The sequence below is a fragment of the Zerene cesonia genome, chromosome 13, assembly GCF_012273895.1.
Source record: "Zerene cesonia ecotype Mississippi chromosome 13, Zerene_cesonia_1.1, whole genome shotgun sequence".
NCBI classification, from domain to species: domain Eukaryota; kingdom Metazoa; phylum Arthropoda; class Insecta; order Lepidoptera; family Pieridae; genus Zerene; species Zerene cesonia.
This window is the reverse complement of record NC_052114.1, coordinates 3,733,424-3,752,981: the sequence shown is the minus strand read 5'-3', so window position 1 is coordinate 3,752,981 and position 19,558 is coordinate 3,733,424. Positions and strand designations below refer to the sequence as shown.

Sequence of the window (19,558 nt, the reverse complement as noted above, 5' to 3'; positions counted from 1 at the left end):
TGATTTGTTATCAAACTCTATACCTCACCACGGAATCGTTGCCATGGACTAAATAGGCAACATTCTAGAATGTTCTACGTGCGATATTGAAATATTTGATGCATTGAGTACCCGTGAATGATAAAATTGACAGATCTTATCAATTGACAGTCAGATAGGTGTTACACAAATGATACATGGCATCTCGATAACGTGAGAAACGAATGTATGTACACGAATTGTTTTTAAATTCAATTTTTGAATCGTGATATTTTACCTGCACTCATGTAGACGAAGATATCCTTGGGCGTCTGTTATATTAAGTCCTATATGTTGTTATAACCACCAAATGATAATTTGAACGTATGTAAAATTAGAGGAAAAGAAATAAGAAAATCTTAATGAGATTCACGTGTTGATTTATTTCGCGTAATTGTGACTATACAATGAGACTTGTTGGTGAAAATTTCTACAATTTTTATTTGGAATGTTATCCCCACTCTCCTCTACCCATAGAACTTACAGTTTGCGCAAGTGGGTGTTATTTCAACTGCAAATTTTTTAAGTGTATTACAAGATTCGTCTTTACCAATTAGATTTTAATTCAAATCACCGCGCATATACTAAAATTGTCAGCAAACTGTATTGTTATAACTCGAATTCAATTGGTTGTAGCTATCTGCTTCAATTAATTCACTTATCCAATACTAATGTGCAATTAGACATTTGACACATTGTATGTGGTCCATTAGTAGCAAAAAATAACAATAAAATAGTTTTTCTTTAATCTTGTCTGGATGTAATCAATTACTGGCATGTTTCCAATATTTAAACCGCATACCCCGGGCTGGCACAATAACCAAAAGTAATTTGATCTACACAAAGAGATTAATTCTAATTTTAAGATCGGGCAACTGTAAATTTTTATGGTGATGCCATATTTGAAAATTAAACACTTTTTCGGATTTAGCGGCGATTTATTCATAACTGCCTGAGGCCACGCTCGCTTTTTAGGATTTGATGGGTTAAAAGGATTTAAATTATACAACTATGAGTGTTTTCGTTCAACAACGTTATTCACATATAAAATATGTTTATAGTTCGTGAATCCATCAATATGTTGACCCAGTGTTAGTGTTTAAATTGGCAAAAGTAATAAAAATTATTTGACTATACCTTGAAATAACGAAGAACGATAATAATTGTCACTACTTTATAATAAAACGTATTGAACGAAAGAACAAACTATTATTATTCTAATAAATTCCTTTCATTCTAGGTGTTATTATTTTCAATTATTCATCTAACAATAGGAATATTATCACTGTTCAAAGAAACTTACTCGTTTTTATAGTCAGGTTTTCCTTTGAATGGAATATAATTAGATTAATATTTGCTATTACGTATATAAAAGGGCTTTAAAATTGTTACATATAAAGTGAAAACTAAAACATTTATAATATTGTACCTAAATAAATCAATATACAACATGTGCATATATAACATCGTAATTCATTATCGATTACAACAGGCCAACAAAATAAATCTGTTACGACTAGAAACGAATACATATTATCGTATAAATTCTTATATATGAAGGTCATACATAAGTTGGTTACAATCCATCTGCCAGTACGTTAACCGACACGCTTAGTGATTCATATTGTGAAGTCACTATTCTTATTAATAAATTCCTTAGCCATTCCACTCAAATTAAATGTTACTGTATATTATCATTCAACATTTCTCACTTAATACACGCGGCAATAGTATTAAATTTCGCATGAACAGCTACCTTGAGAACTAACCGAGCGTCTTATCATTTTAAACTCGTGTTACGTTAATTCATATAATCCCTATGTCCATACAAGATTTTACATACTACTTTGATAGTGAACTATGCGTTGGGTCTGTCGTTTCATACACAAACACTTCTTGCGATAATTTTATCTCGAATTTTATTAGTAGGTATTGCATTAATAGTATATTAATATTAGAATTACGGTCAGTTTCGAGATCTTTATATCGAAAGTCATGAGTCCATGCTACTATTTAAAGTTTTTTAGATTGGATTGTTGGAATAAGTGCCAATAAACCGATCAGTATGAAGGAGTGCTTTAAATTTTAACCGATATATCTACTATTATTTATCTATGATTACAAAACGTCATAGTTGGTAAAATTAGTTTAAGTTAGCAGTGTTTTATGACGAAAACGAAACTAATATAAAAGTTATAAGTATATAAAAGTTAAGTATATAGAGTATATAAAAGTTCTATTATAGAAACAATCTTTCTTTCATGTTGCAACGACCATCATCTCTCCCGATTGTTTAATTGACATTTTTCTTCAGGATGTGATAATTCAAAGTGCTAATTAAATAAGCACAAAATTTGATTGTGAATTACTGAAGACATTAATTCAGCTCAAGTACTACTCAAAACATTCTAGTTATTTCATAATTAAACAGTTTGCTTAATGAGGCCCACGGCTTTAATATTTTATAAGCGCAACAAAATTACTGAAATAATATTAACGCTTAAATATTTTATAATCATAATTCATTCCTAACATTTTGAGTACGTTTAAATATTATATTATTAGTTATTAAAATACAATGCTATAACGCGATTTTTCAATTATGAAGTGTCTCATATTTTTTTTTTTTTTGTAAATCAATTCTATAAATTAATGTAAGTATAAAGTTAACTTAACAATAAAAGTGACTTAGTAAAGCTGAATGTTCGTCAATATTTCTAAATCAAATATATATAATCATATTATATAATTAATAAATGTCTATATTTTATGCACTAATCGTCAATTAGTACCTACAAAATTTCTCACCAATTTCTCATGAATTATAAATCAGATGACTGTTTGTACAACACAATGTATCCCATTTTTAAGCTAACTAAATTAGGATAAACATATTTATTTTCTACGAAATAGATCACCGACGTCCCTGGAGGTACCAGATAACACTCTAACACAGATTCTAAAATGGGACTAAATTAAAACAATTTTCTATCAAATACAAAAAGAATCACGCCACCGTTGAATACCCATTGGGTATTAACACTAATTCATTATTTCATACGAAATTTTTAACCTAAAAAAACACACGAAAGAAAACAAAACTAAGACATCGCGCAATCGCCACAAATCCTCCGAACCACCGCAACCGGACTAAATAATTTAAATTGCTTTAGAATAACTTTAATTGAGAAAAGCGAGCGTGTTACAAATGGAAGAGTCTATTAAGTAACAGTTAAGGAGACGTGAGAAGTATCGGATAGTTAGTTAACTGCTTTAGCTCGGAGACGGGCCGGGCGTGAACCTATAATCGCGACTCATCCCCCCAATTATAACTTCCATGATTGACGTGCCTCGGAATCGTAAGGGCGTAAACAGAGTATGAGCAGCTGTGGATTAGCGCTAAATTCTATTTGATGTAAACATTAAGAAATCATTCAATGGACTAGGTGTGGAAAGATGATGCAAGTACTCTCTATCTCTTGTTCTAGTTTTTGAAAATAATAAGTCACTTGTAAATTTTATTAAACGTTCAGTCCAATCTTGAGTAAAGTCATAAGCGACGGCATATGATAATTAACATTTATTTGCCTCTATTTCCATTGGGGAATTATTTGTCTCGAAAAAATATAATATTGACAAAAACAATATGTTATGATCAACGTAATTTTCATACGTATTGGCGTACTTCCTGTACTATATTATTGTGCAATGACCATGTAATTTACTAATAACAACATTATCTGTAATTGTACACTCGTTTAATGAAACGAAAATAAAAAGCTGGCAACCATAGTAGTGTTTTAAGTCATTGTAACATTGACATTTGGTCAGTTGTTGATAGATTAAGCGGCTTTCATACGTACCGATATAGTATACGTATAATTTTAGTACCAGATTCGATATTTTAATACTTGATTACTCTTACAATCAATGTCTATGTATTAAATAAAAAAGCCGTAACAGCGTTGTAAATATCAAACTATTTTAAAGCAATGTTAAACATTTATTCAATGTATTAACCACTTGAACTCGTATTGGACATGTAGGTAATTGCATAACAATCGAAAAAAACTGTCGCTAGTCAGTCGAGACATTGAGGTAAGAAGCGTGGATAAGAACGAGTGGTGTTGAGTCTCAAGAGTCATTCTTTCAAAGCAAGCTTTACCTTGGTGACTTACTCGAGAATATAATGACACCTCTTAAAGTTACGATGATAGGAGCACGGAAAAATTTAAGATACGCTTTCGAAAGAGAACAAACTGAAGCATATTGGAGTTTTATTTTAAATTTAACTAACACATTTTCAAAAATTAAAAGAAATCTGAATAGCTTCTTATCGGTGCACAAGTGTGTGTGAGCAAAAACGTGGTATCAGCAAATAGGGATTAACAAGAAGAGCTTACTAATTAGAGAATTAACCTCCTTAAACGTAACAATCCTATTCAAACAAACCGAAACTTGAGCCACTATCATATCAACTGAGTAAATTGACACAAACCTCAACTGTATCAACAACAGCTAATGCTATTTGATATAAAAAGACGTGTAACATGACAGGCTTACAGTCATATCTACCTGATCGACGGAGTGACATAATGCACTCACAATGGGGCCGTTCTTCCTCCTAATTATTTCGCTTTTTATGTCCTAGTAGCAAAGGAGCTGGTGGATCACGAAATGGTAAACTCTAACATGCATATTGGCAAGGGCGTAAATCCATGTGCAGAGGCATTACGCCACAATTAGATAGCGACTTTTAAAGGTATGGGATAAAAGATGGTCGCGGACGATTTATAACCAGCTCCCGTGGCCCCTTCTCTAAAGCGGCTCTACGGAACACAGTGGGGTTTTGGTCGGTAGGAATCCGACATAACGGCTTTATCCCCGGAGGCTGTGTGCCACTTAAAAAGTATGGGATAAAGGTAAGTGGTATCGGCTGTTCACAGAAGCATGCTACTATTTTATACCGATTTTCTGTGGTATCTATATCCCTGATGCGAGCTGGCCCAATTGGTAACGAAGAGTGCTCGACTCCCATAAAATATATCTAATATCTGTCCATATTTCAATAGGTAGTCCGGAACTCTAGCTACGAAGAAGTGAATATGGCGGAAATGAAGGGCTGCACGTATATCATTCTACGCTGTTATGTAGATGCAAAGAAACTATTGGTTATAATAACCTGACCAAACCAATGCTATGTGCAAATATCACTCGTTCGTTCAGGCTACTTTGACTATATCCATTCATAACGCAAAAATAGGCCAATGTGGCGAAGCTTGACAAAAGATTGCTTTTTGTTTTTAGTTTAATAAATGATTTTGAATATGAATTAATTTGGTGATAACTTAAATGTATTGAAAATCGTTTTGAACGAAGTTCTTGTGTGATGTCCTGGATAATATTAAATTATTTATTCTAAATAAACGAAGTAATCAAATAGGTATTCATCATCATCGAATGTAAATGTATTAGTTTTTCACGCTCTGTTCATTAACATTATTTTCAAAACTTGTAAGTGGATGCAATGCTCGTCACGTAATTGAGATGAAATTTATCGTAAGTTCTATATAACACTTGGATTATTTGCAGTGAGACAAGTTGACTCTTATTTCTTATAAGTCTTCCGCGCAGAATTTTAAATTTTCAATAAAACTTTCCAACGACTTTGTACATATTACATTCCCAATATCCGACAAATACTACTGTAAAGTTTCAAAGTTAAGTAAAACTAAACAGCTTTGTTGCAAAAAAAACGTTTTATCAGGTTCATTATTATAATAATAATAATATATTGTTATATGATTTATCTCATTTTATGGGCCTTAAAAACTCACATCTGCAAGTTTAACGTCAGTACTCTAACGTTTTTGTTGTACACTGACCAATTTCATCAAAACATATAAGATTGGAAACTCTTCAAATAAAAGTAAAATATAAAGCATTAAAGTATCGCATACAAAAATTCAATTACATTACAATGTAATTGAACTGTATTTGCTTTAAATCGTGATAGTTCTTCATTTTGTCTATAAAACAGACACAGCAGCCCAAGGGATAGCCTAACAAAACCTTGTTTCGTTGCCTAGCTTTGGAAATAAATGCGATCGGAATATATTATCGAACGCATTACGTACGACTCGCTGGAGGCATCTCCTTAGTCTGCTATATTCAGCTGCACACTTTTGCGAGTTGCAACTTCATCCACGCTTCGTGAAACTGTATTGTATTACAATACAGAAAGTTATACTATATACAGTTCATACTATTATTATGCTGACTATTGTATTGAGTATAGATCTGCTTTTAATCGTATTAAAGAGATAAATAAGAATGTCTCTGGAGTTTTAGGACGCAAATGGAAACTATAAAAGTATTTGTTAGCCGTTTTTGTTCTTTTATCTCTGCCCTATCAGTCAAATCCATTACGGATTTAAACGAATTCGACGATCTGAGTTATCACTTCTGGTACATTTGCTGTTTGCCGTAAAAACTGTAACAAAACAAACTTATTTGAGATCAACATTCATTTCAAAAGTCTTTGTGCTAGGCCCATTAAAATCTTCGTCTGATTATAAATGAAACTTTTGGCTTAATGTCAAATAAATAAAGCATGTTTTATTTTTAACAACCGTTTCTTTTGATTCTTGCGGGTGGTAATTAAGCAGCTTCATCTAGCTTCAAAGTTAAAAGCCCCATCGTTCATCCACGCTAATATTGAGTAATATTGCGTCGTCGGCTACGTTTTTGACAATTCCCTTAAACATCCACTTTCAGTTATTAAAGATAACTCACCTAGGCTTGTCAGTGACAGCATTAATTAATTACAGTTCCCCTCCTAGCCCGATTAAACTTAGCTGTAAGGCGCCTTGTTCACGGACGAGATTATCGCAGCGATTCCAGCCTCTTATCAACTGTACGATAATATAAAGAGACATCAGTCAGCGTTACACGACACTCGGTTCCTTATAAAGGTATAATAAGTACTCATGTTATGATATGCGTCCAGAGACGTAGTAAGAATGAAATGATATCATGGAATGAGGTGACCAGAAGACGTGACGATATCGCAGACTTTTACCGACTCGTGTTGTACAGAATTAATACGATAATTCTAGAACTATAAAAGACATTTCGTTTCCCTGATTCGTGGATACGGAGCCTAAGCTTCGATCGTTATTTTGAAATTGGACTGGATTGTTTAGGTAAAGATCAAGTTTCAACCATTTCCTGTGTATTTCCCGCTTCATAATATACTCAGTGAATATTATTATATTGTAATGTTGTAATGTTTTACTAAAACAGAGTACCATTACCCATAAAAATAATGATCAAATCCTAAGAAATATAATACATATACCTATATTATATACGTCACAATGACTATAGACCGGCAAAAATATGTTAATTCCAAAATTAACATAATGGCAAACATTGCGCATATCACAACCATTTGTCAATTTAAATCCCGTTGTAAACATTTAATATTGTTTAAATACTAAGCATTATGTGTTCTTTGATTCGTCAAATAACAGCTCTACTTCAATCGATGACATCAAGATATAAATCCGTCTGTCGGTATTCATACGGGTCGAGCCCGGATCCGGTTTAAAGGGCCCATCGAAATTACTATTTTTATTGCTTTAGATGCTGGTATAAAACTATTTTTATTCATAATTTAGGTTGAGATATGTTTGGACGGGTGATGTAAGTGTAATTTATTATAATTTTATTTTGACTCAACGCAGACGTAATTATTCAATGATATTATTGATTTGTATGCCAATATAACAACTACTAACTAACAGCTAACGTATAAATTAACGGATAATCACAAAAGAAACAACTCGTCTATTTGTTTCATTATAATCCGAGCCATCATTATGCTTAAAATAATTATGTAAATAACGATAAACCTTATACTGTTTCAACAGAAATCTTACCTTAATTTATCTTATAATTTTATCCTTGCGGTAATTAACGTCATCCCTGACTTTTGACCTCGCCAAGAGAATGGAAAATTCAAATCGAAAACAAACAATGGCCTATAATTCAGTAATACTAAGAAAGGTGATTATTCTGTACTTTGTGTTCGTGAAAATATACCTTATTAACGTTTCTTTAACGTTCATACGTACGTTACACGTTAATAATAGAAGTGAATTAATAGATAGTTGAAATAAAATGTTTAATTTACATTTAATGCATACTTATTTTTGGAAACTTAAATTTAAAAGAAAGACTTCAGTTATTAATGCTAACATCGTAACTTCAAGAATTGCGTTTAATGTGTAACGTATTATCGGTTAGAGCTTATACACAAATAGATATATGCAGTTTATAGTATAAACTGTAAAGGTTAGGAATAAACTCAAATGAATTACATCAATTAGTCATTCAAATGCATTGCGTTCAAAACTCACAACTAATTTAAAGGTCCATGAACCTCGCTCAATAGTCAGAATCTACATTTCATAAATCAACCTTCAAAACTATCATAGTTTTATTTACAGTATTTATAATTCAAGGTTGACTATACTAAAAAAAACATTACATACGAAATTAAATACAATAAAAAAAAAAACAAAAATACACAGGGGCATATACAAAGCGTCCACTTCCTTTGATAAAATACTCCAAGACTATTGAAAAAGTACAAAATGACAGATAACAGTAATGCTATACAGATTTAACTCGAAATCACTAGAGTCTCCCCTCGGGTTCGTCCGCATTTGTGTCTCATAAATATTCACTGCCCATTTTAAGTAAGTGGATTTCGCATCGTATGAAGCGAATATGAGAGGTCAGGCGCCTTTAATGTGGATTGTGGATGTGAATGGAATAAACATTGCAATTTGTGTGAAAACTCCATTGATTTACTAAATGAGCTTCAATTTATATTGCAGCGTAAATATTCAAATATTGGATGTTTATGTGTACACCTCGATATTTCTCCGAACATAGTAAATAAAATACGATTATGTGTGCTGTTTATTAAGATAAAATAATGCTTATTTCTGATCCAGTGTACATATAGGGATCATGGGGAATTTTTGAAATTGTTCCAATAAGTCCTGAGTTTATCGCGTTCAAACAAGCCAACCTTTCAGCTTTATATTATTAGTATCAAAACAAAACAAATATCAATACATCAATATAATGTAAAAGTAAATTCTCTTACTAAAAGTACAGTTGCGAGTTTTGATTTTTATATAGTCACGATACGCGTTCACGTAGTCAGAAGCCGAATGGAAACAAATCGTATGTGTAGTTCCCTACTTATATTCCGTCATGTTCTCTCCCTTCACCGAACATGTATACAGATATTGGCAATAAAAAGCCAATTTACTTACCTGTCTTGGCACATGTTTACACACTCCATACGTAATTACAGGAGTCAACATTTATTTAACGAGTCTTGAGGCCACACCGTCCCTGTTTCGAGTTCCGAGCGTTTTTACTTGATTAAATTCTACAAATTACTGGCATAAATTATTTAATGCTGATGATGTTTTCACATCACTGTATACAGTGTGACTCTCGGCAACTTTCATAGGTGTTTGTCTCATGAGCCACAATTTGTGTTCTTTTTTAATTTAATAATAAAGGAATTAAGTATGAAAATATTGTTAGAAGCTGCATACAGCGGTTTTATTCGCGTAATATGTTTTTACTTTCAATCCCATGTGTGGGAACATTGTCATTAAATGTAGTCTGAATGACTCCCTATAACATCATGAAAATTGGTTCAGCCGTTTCAGAGATTAGCCGGAACAAAAAATAAATAGAAAAGAGTAAAAAAAATATTTTGGTATAGGTATTTTTACATCCACATGCTTCTACTAGAGGTCATTTTGATATTATAAACAAAACTGCGACTTTGTTTACCAAACTACACTTGACAGACCAAATCCAATGAAAAATAATGTAAATGAAGGTTAACCATAAAGGTACCGTATAATTTTAACACAAACAGCGGAGCAAACAATTACAAAACCTAATAATTAATATGATTAACGATTTACCGACACGTAATTCTAGTGTATAAATATCGTAATTAAATAAAATTAATTGTGTTCAAATTAGTGCTCCGACTTTTTATAGTTGTAAATACATAACTGTATTTAAAGAAATTGCCTTAAATGAAAATGTTCTATCACTTCAAAGCTCAGCGAGATCTTATCGGTCTTTAAGCGCTTCACTTCAATTTAATTATTTTTACAAAGAAGAACTCTTTCAACAAGAATGCTTCTAGAATGTAATAATTAAACATTCAAAATAAACGCAATGTTGTCTTCGAAAGGTCAAATGTTAAATCGTTTGTATAAAATTCCTTTACATAAGCGTCATTGATTACACCTGTTGAAGTTTTAAGAATAATAATTCGATATTCTATTGCATCATCCACAATAGCCTCATGTCCCAACCGTTTCCTGTTTTAACTAATAATATAGATAGTTAGGTAAGCGTTCATTGACCCTCTTACTCGAATGTCAATTTTGTTGTGTATGTGGTAATGCAATGGCCAATGCCCGTGTTTTTCTCGTGTCTGAGTTGGTTCATATGGTGGGTATAAGTATGTTTTTGAATGCATTTACTTGGTAGTATATATGGCGACTTTAATACCTAATACTTGAACTCAGGAACGTAATATCAGCAGACAACAATTTTAAAATTAAATTAACTAAATATCATCATTTTGAAAGAATTTAATAAATACAAATTACAAGTATGAATTTACTTACTACATACGAGATATCTGTTATTCAAATGAGTTTTACGTACAAGTAGTAGAAATGAGTAGCTAGCGCTTATAGTAAAATGTATATTAATTTATATTTCGCTTTAATATAATGAAATTTACCTTTTAAGTACAAAATAACAACATAAATTAATAAATCATTACTAAGTTGAGAAACAGGATATTCCAATAAAAAACATTTACAAAAAAACGTCATATTCACGAATCACTATTAATTCATTAATTCTATTTGAAGTAAAAATCGTTCAAATGATACATCAGGATATACCATAATATGCGATTCCTCTTTTTCAAATGACATAGCACAATACAATTCCTGTTAATTTTATAACAGAACAAACAACCAATTAAATTTTCCTTTTAAAACATCACAAAAATCTTCCCACCAGTACGTGAAATCCTTTTTTTTCTTTACTTGTTACAAACTACATATTTGTATTACTCTGTAATTCAATTTGTCATTAAAGCTATGTAATAACAATATTCAATGTGTCTACGTAGGAGTAAATCAGTGGTCCCATTGTTAAAATTAAGCTTATCGCTAACGTTTGATTTTGTCATTAGATAAACACGTCATTGCAATCAGTTAATTACCTATGTACGAAACTACAAGCAATTCACTTAGCCTGCAGTATATTGATGTACCCGTATCAAGGAAATGACTAAATGACATTATAGATCCATTCTCGGAGTAAACAGCGGAGGTCCTTGCTAGATGTTAGCCTTATTAATTTAAATGTCAATACTATAAATATTATGTATATGAGAAATATGCATTGACTAGGTGCAGTGAGCGATTATGAAGACAAGTCTTATTTATTTAAACATGGCGTCATTGGAATAAGATGCATTTTTAACAGACTTTTGGTAGCTTCACCTGCAAGTTTGTAATTTGTATGTAACCTTTTGACCCTTTTTTGGCCCATTTGAAATATGGATTTAATTCAAACTTTTTACACTTATCAAGGATCGATGTCAATGTTTATTTTTTATTTATTTATTAATTTATTTATTAAAACATCAAATATCTTGTAAATATAATTTACTGAGTCAAGCATGCTATTCAGTTTTAAAAAACTGTATTTATATGAAAACGTATTTTATGTTAAACATTTTTAAAGATATACTTAAATATATATTTAAGCATTTTGTATGATCCACGAATCTAGTAAACAAAATGAAATCTAGTAAATCTAGTAATCTTATAAGATATATACAATAACCACGACTGAAATCCTAGTTTTTTTTTTCATTGTGCCCTTTGTGTAATCTCTAATTGTATATTAAATAAAGCACAATCAAGAACAAACATAATGAAAGCGTTATAAAACGTAAATATGCTAAGTGCATTTTCTTGCAATGGAAGTGAATCTAAACCATCAAAAATAAAAGTGTCCACAAACGTCAGACTAACTAATTCCGAATTAACAGATTCGAAAGTCCAACTCGTCTAACAACTACAGTAAACACTTGCAGCTCTCTGGCTTTAAAATAGACCGCCGGGTCAATAAAATCCCTATAATATTACCAACTTCGATATCCATTATTTGCGAGGTAAACAGGAGCTTTATTGGTGCTGTGGTAGGTTCTGCTGCTTGTAACTTCAAACGTCTTGAAAGGTTGATTAAACAAGGGGTTTACCGTGAAGTTTTAAAGCAGTACTAAATCCAGTGTAGGAAAGTGATGGCGCTACACTTTTTCCCACACAAGAATTAGCACTGCTTTAAAAAGTCACGGTCATACCTCAGAATGTATTAGGTTTGTGTTGATAAAAGTGATGTTTTCGTGCCTAAAAGTTGAAATTAACAGTCAGTATCTCTACCTAATACACGGTCAGGCAGAGCTTTGCTTCTGACAAATTTCCAGCATGATTCTAGTTGTTTATAAACCGACTTTCCAAAAACGAGGCTCTCTAACAGACTTTTTTGTTTTGATACTAATAAGTGCGTGGGTTTTCAACCGTTTAACGTTATTTTTTGTGTTTATAGAAAATCGATGTTATTCAGTCCCGATTTAGAATTTGCAGTGATATCTCGTCAGAACGTCAGTGACCTATTTTGTAGAGAAGTAATACTGTACCTCAATGGTAGGTATACGATCGTATGTCCAATGGAATTAGCCTTGAATTCAACGTGACCTCGCGGACCGGTGATGTTTTTCTATTTGTACACAATAAACCATTTAATTAGCATAGCATTAGCGAAACCGAATGTTGGGTTGTTACGTAAAATACGAGAGTCGTGGACTGTGAATATTTTTTGTGATTTGAATAGCGATTAACTTCTAAATCCACGTGTCTGAACACATTTTTCTACGAACATGCTATTTACAAATTACGTATTTCTAATGGATTCTTAAAGAGATTTCACATTGCGCCCGTGACCATACATTATACGAAAATTCTAATATTAATGAGTATATCGCGTTTAAAACTTTAATATTAAAATGAATAATGCCATGAATACAAAATAACAAAATCCAACATCATACACAGATAGTGAATAGGTTTAAATGGCTTTCTTACAAATAATGATAATAATTACTTTTAATTTATAAGGATTTCGTTTCTAGAGACTTGTAAATTCTGAAGATCTTATAACTTCGAATATAGTATAGGTAAAAGTATGATAACTCGTCATATAGGATCCTTCACCGGGATATACGTAAAATGTTATATAAACCGGTTTATTATACGTTATATTAAATAACATTCTATGAACTATAAGATAAAGCATTGATTTGTCTGTGTATTCCACACATCTCTATATACAGCTATTGTTTCCGCCAAGCAGTTACCGCAGCGCTGAAATGCATTTTCCGCAAGATTTTATTTCATATAATAATATCTTGGGTGAATTATTCCTTAGTAAGTGTGGTTTAAAAATATTTAAACGGTTTTATAGATTATTGTACAAAAATTATGAGTAGGTTCGTTCGCTATGAATAATTTTCACGGTAATTGTGTTAGTATATATATAGAGATATGTACTTGTTGTAATCCGCGACGTCACTCGCGTGGTACCCAGGTTACCCATGTTCTAATGCAGACTAAAATCTATATATATACCAAATTTCATACTGATACGATAAACTGTTTTCGCGGGAAAGAGTAACAAAGATCCATACATCCATCCAACCATACTTACAAACTTTCACGTTTGTAATATTAGTAGGATAATAGCAATTTCTGTATATTTAATAATATGGTATTTTTAAGAGCAATAATTCGTAAATGTCTTCATCATACGATTTTCATATTATCAGTGAAAACATAAAACTAATGAAGTCAAAACAAACTCAAAATCAAATTTTCGTTAAAACCAACGTTTCAATTTTTTCAAATTCCATTTAGTCAAAAACTAATTGGCACTTATGATCAACGATTTGCACTGTTTTAATATGATATGATGTGCCACTGGAATGTAGTCCATATCAGGTGAATACAGAATCCACATTCGCTTGCGCATTTTCCTGAATATGAGATGAAAACACCCGACGTACCTACGGACAAAGGTAGATTACGAAATTACACCGCAAAATGTTTCTAGCACTGTTAATGAGACTTCTTGCACGGGACATAATGGAACAATGGGGAAGTTCGTTTTAAAGTTTTAAAAAATCATTTCTTAGCTCTTACACGCTCACACCTGCAGTACAGATTAAGCAAACTCAGTATGTATACAAAACCCCGCACACACTGTTAAATCAAATTTGCTGTGTCGCGCTGCCGTGATTATATGCCACGTTTAGCAAACTCAGCAACGCTGAAACTTTATTAAGACTTTAAAAGACGTGTAAAGTCATTTAATAGACCCGGTGTTCATTAATATTTTATTGAATACAAATTTTGTTTTCATTAATTTTTATAATCAAATGTCTACAAAGGAACCATACTGTTATGGGCATTAAATACAGTACAGTTTGTTAGTCTAATCACTTATTTGTGATCTCTTCCAAGCAACTGAAGCGATAAGTTACTTAATAATATTAAATTGGTATGTGGAAAAATACCTAAATAAATTGTATATAAATACAATTATAAATAAATACATAATCTACACATATTCTCATACTAATATACAATTGTTTTTAATAACAAAATTATAAAATACATACATACCTTCTAATAAAATATTTAATATAATACACCTAAATAAAATTGTAATATAGTGTTCATTTACAGGTAGATCTTCCCTTTATCAACAAAGAAACAGGGTATTTATTATATTATAAAACATGACCAGCCTCGATCCCAAGACGGATAAGGTATGCACAAAAACTAGTCAGCTGACTAACTTAAAAAAAAGATGAGTGTTACTCAAATGCTCCTGTTAAATCTGATTAGTAAAAGGTTGTTCAATATAAAATTTTTATTTATATAAAGATAACAGTCAAAAGTCATAAAAACAGTCTTCTTTCCCATCTTATTATTGACAAGTTGTTCGTACCGGCTTCGCCCGTGGTACGTAGGTATATCGCCTATGTCACTCAGCGACGTTGCAGCGTTGCGTAAAATCATTTCAAGCATACAAAAAAAAAGTTTCATAGTTAGTTATTAGTGTAGACTACTTATACCTATATGTATAATTTGATAAAAAGCAACTCACTATCGTTACTTATTATGAATATTATAGAGATTGATTGTCTACTCTACACAACTTATAAAAGATTTATATTAAAATCGCAAAGCGTATTCTTAGTCTACAGCAATATGTTATATGAATTTATATTTATTAGCATGTACATATTGTTAATATTCTTAGTTAATAAACACACATCAAATACCTCGTGGAGTAAATACATTATAATATCCATAAATTATGTATAGATACAAAATACAGGTGCAGCTTTAACTATCAAGGAAGAGGAACTATCGCTAACTTTCTAATAACATTTAAAAGCGCAAAGGTTTGACTGACCTATCAACGCGCAGCTCAAACTGGACAGATCGAGCAGAAATTTGGCATGCAGTTCATGACTGTGATGCAAGAACCCGCTTAGAAAGTAAAATGAAATGAAATGAAATATCCTTGATTGCACACACAACAAACAATAAAATAACAAAAAAGGGAATGTCGTGCAAAGGGCTTCATTGTTCAATAGCAGTTTCTTCCAAGCAACCCAAGTTAAGCGGAAGTAATAAAAATTAAAAATTTAGGAAGACAGTGTTCACAGTAACCAGAGAAAGGACATAATAACCAAGCATAATACATAATAGAACAAAATAATGCAAAAGAAACATACAAAAAATGAAAATAAACACACAAAACAAAAATATAAAAAACAGTCAATAAGATAGGGTGTGACAATTTCTAGTGTGTTTCTTTTTGACCACGTGAGGAAGTCTTATATAAACTTGACCTTATAAGAATCATATATGAATATAGAAACGCATATATCGCAGTATGTCGTGAGCACGTGGTGCATCCTGTGAGTGTATTAGCGGATATAAAACAGACAATCGTTTGAGGACGTAACATATTAGCAATGCTTTTAAGGATTATATAATAGCTTTGACGCGCGGTTTCACCCGCAGACGGACCCGCAAAAAAAAACATGTATTTGCTTATGCTTATATGTTATTCTGATACAGCTACAACATTGTCAAGTATCATCAAAATCTGTTCAGTGTACAAGCGAAAGAGATAAAAACATATCATCCTCACTTTTGTTTGTATATTTTGTTTATAATATTAGCACAGATTACTAAATAGTTACTACGTAAATATTACTAGGGTTTTGTTGATTAGGCAATAATTATGTTTAAAGGAAAAATGTATTTATCAGGATACGAATATTGCCTAATAAGTTATTTTGTGTACTTACTATATACCTAATAGCAGTTGTAGTATATTAAGAACGAAAATTATTTAAAAAATTCAATAGTGTTGATAACCATATTTTGACAATATTTTAAAAGAAATTGTAGTATTGTTTTGACAATAAAAAAACATTTTACCTACAAGTGGTTTTTGCGCATGCGTACAAAGCGCCAAAAAGTTATAATATTATACGTATTTAGAATAGTTATATACATACACATAATATGTGAATTATTTAAAAGAAATATCTATAATTCAGATGTAAAATGTTGAACACAATAAGATACAATATTAACATACTTGAATTTAACATAATGAGATCCACTAATTCTTATACGCTAAACAGGATACAGACATACATAAAACAATAAATAAAAAACGACATGATTATTGTTTTATCTGTCAACGCTAGCAACGTAAAAGCCTATTCGCGAATATTAAAAATCCACATAAAAATCAAACAAATGCTCACTGAATGTCGATGCCATCAAAAATTTACGCGGTTGTACGAATGACGCATCATTGTCACTAAATCAATCGCTGTATTTTTGTTACTACCGCTTCGCTTATACTGTTCTTTTGATACATCTGCTTCGCTTATTTTATCTTGATTTTATTTATACGAAATGTTGAATATTTAAAAAAATACGCAGGATTAAAAATAAAATCCAAATGCTTAGCAACAGATTGCGCAATCGAAGAGGCATGCAGCTTGAGATGTATATTGCTTAAAATAGTGTGTTTAAAAGTGCGAGTGGGGCAAAACCTGTTGGGATACCCAACGTGATGACGTCACTCTGAAGACAGACCTTCAGAAAGCAACTGGTTATTTACAAAAAAAGAAAACAAAAAACAACAACGAGAAGTCGACCCGGCGCACAAGCTTAACCAAAGAAACAAAATGTTTGTATGAACTTTTTCCATACCTGCATACTATATTCAAATATACTCGACTCACCTGAGAAAGAAGAGTGCGCGCGCAGGTAAATACAAAAATCCCACAGGTGAACGTTCGGCTTCAAATCCAAAAAAAATGGTACAGCAAACAAATATCACACACTCGTGCACTTTTTATTAGTAATCAACTGTGAGTTTCCACTTCCACTGTGCTGCACTTGATTTGTTTATAAAGTTTTAATACTTTAATTTACAAATTCGGGAACACCAACTGCGCATGCGTCTGAAACACGCGGCAGTTTCAAACGTGGTTTGCTTATAAGTTACCAACACTTCACTTCACTACTCCACTTAGTTTCCCACTAAGATCCTATTCATAATAAACTTCCACAAACTTTCTTTGTACTAGCAAAAACCCTTTGCTAGTTGTCAAATAACAAAACGCAACAAGTTGCCGTTCCCACGAGAGTTCTTACGAATAATCTTTATATTATGCCTATAAAACTGTTGCGTGTGTCGGCGATTCACCGGCTCTACCTGTGCTTAGTGAAGGTCGTGTTACAAACAGTTGAAAACTTTGGAGCCGGTAAATAATCAGATTCCGCACGTGACACTGTCAAAATAAAACACCGGTAAACACTGTAACACTAACTCACTCAATAGGGACGAAATTTGTGTTAGTAGAGGCAATAGGTCTGAGCGACAAATTAAACGAATAGAAAAGAAAATAAACGAAGAATACTAAAATCGGCGTCTACGAAGCCGAGCGTCCGACACTCCTGCTGAGCGGTGTACTAAACGCGAGAGGCCGCACGACCCATCCCCCCCGCGACCGCGTTCGCGCCGCCCGCGCCCTGCGACCCGCACCCAGACGTCGTATGAAAAGTTTATGTTAAAAAATCTCAAGTGCATGAGATTGAAGTCCCTCAATGGATGGGAGTAGGCTATTCGGTACGTTTGTTTACGCGGGTGGGCCGCCGCGGCGCGGACGGTTCGCCCGAGGCGACGCAGGCATTCAATTATACAGACAACACGTGCGTGATGCACCCTGTACACAATGCTGGGGTAAGACCGTAATCCTGTTTCACGGCTCTATTGCTATTGAGCTCCGATTTCATTTGATTGCTTACGATACAAGAAACTTGCTTTATTGGACTTTAATCTTTGTACAATGAACGATAAGTTTATGCGGAGTCTAAGAATTAATAAATTTAATTATGAAATTACTATTAGACGAAGTAATTTCATTAAATATGTATCTAAATATAGCCAATAATTAATATGCGTGATATATAAAAGATTTTACGCAAATTAAAGAAAAAAGTCAACTCTACCTTGTATTTTAAAATTTTATTTGTATAAAAATCCATCTAAAATTTTATATAATCTCACAATGGCTTAAGAAGTTAACAAATATGAGGCTCAAATAATATTATCTTTATCAGCGTCACCGGCAACAAAAAAGTGCCAAAAGGTGACCCAAAAAGCAGGTATAATCATAAACATCACATATTTAAAGAATATGAGGAAGAAAATGTAACAATTTTTTTTTGTTGCAACCTTTTTTTATTTCCCTTTATTTTTTATTTCTTTTTTTGTAGTTTTATACAATGCCATTGTAATATACTTATAAATTGTTTTACTTATCAGCACCTCTATTTCAATTTTCAGGGTGATAGCAGATTAGAATAATTTTCTCGCGTAACAAGATTTTATTATATTTTAAATATTTAATATTTATAACATGTTTTGAAATATGCTTTGTTTTTACTTATGGCAAATTTTTTGTATTATATTTTGTGATGATGTTCTACGTTTTTTAATACAACAGATTAAACATATAGTATAACTAGGAGAATAATATTAAGATGATAGAGCTGCAAAACATATTAACTTTACGTCCAATTTTTCAACATAAAAACAAGGATTAGTGTGAGGTAAGAGCTTCTGTATTTATTCATTTTTTTATTTTGGCATATATCTACTTTTATCGTTTATTATTATTTCAAAGTTATATAATGGACTACATAAATCAGAAGAAATACTCAAAAATATTTAT

The 19,558-nt window shown here is 32.0% G+C and overlaps 1 protein-coding gene across 2 annotated transcripts in view; it reads right to left on the bottom strand.

Annotated features, from left to right (window-relative positions):
• The window catches only part of LOC119831056 (polypyrimidine tract-binding protein 1), a 313,383-nt gene extending 295,079 nt beyond the window's left edge, over positions 1-18,304 (bottom strand). For both annotated transcript variants that reach the window (XM_038354285.1, XM_038354286.1), the window contains exon 1: positions 17,561-18,304. The gene's annotated coding sequence lies outside the window, so the exon portion shown is untranslated. The remainder of the gene's footprint in view (positions 1-17,560) is intronic.
• Positions 18,305-19,558: the final 1,254 nt, after the last annotated feature.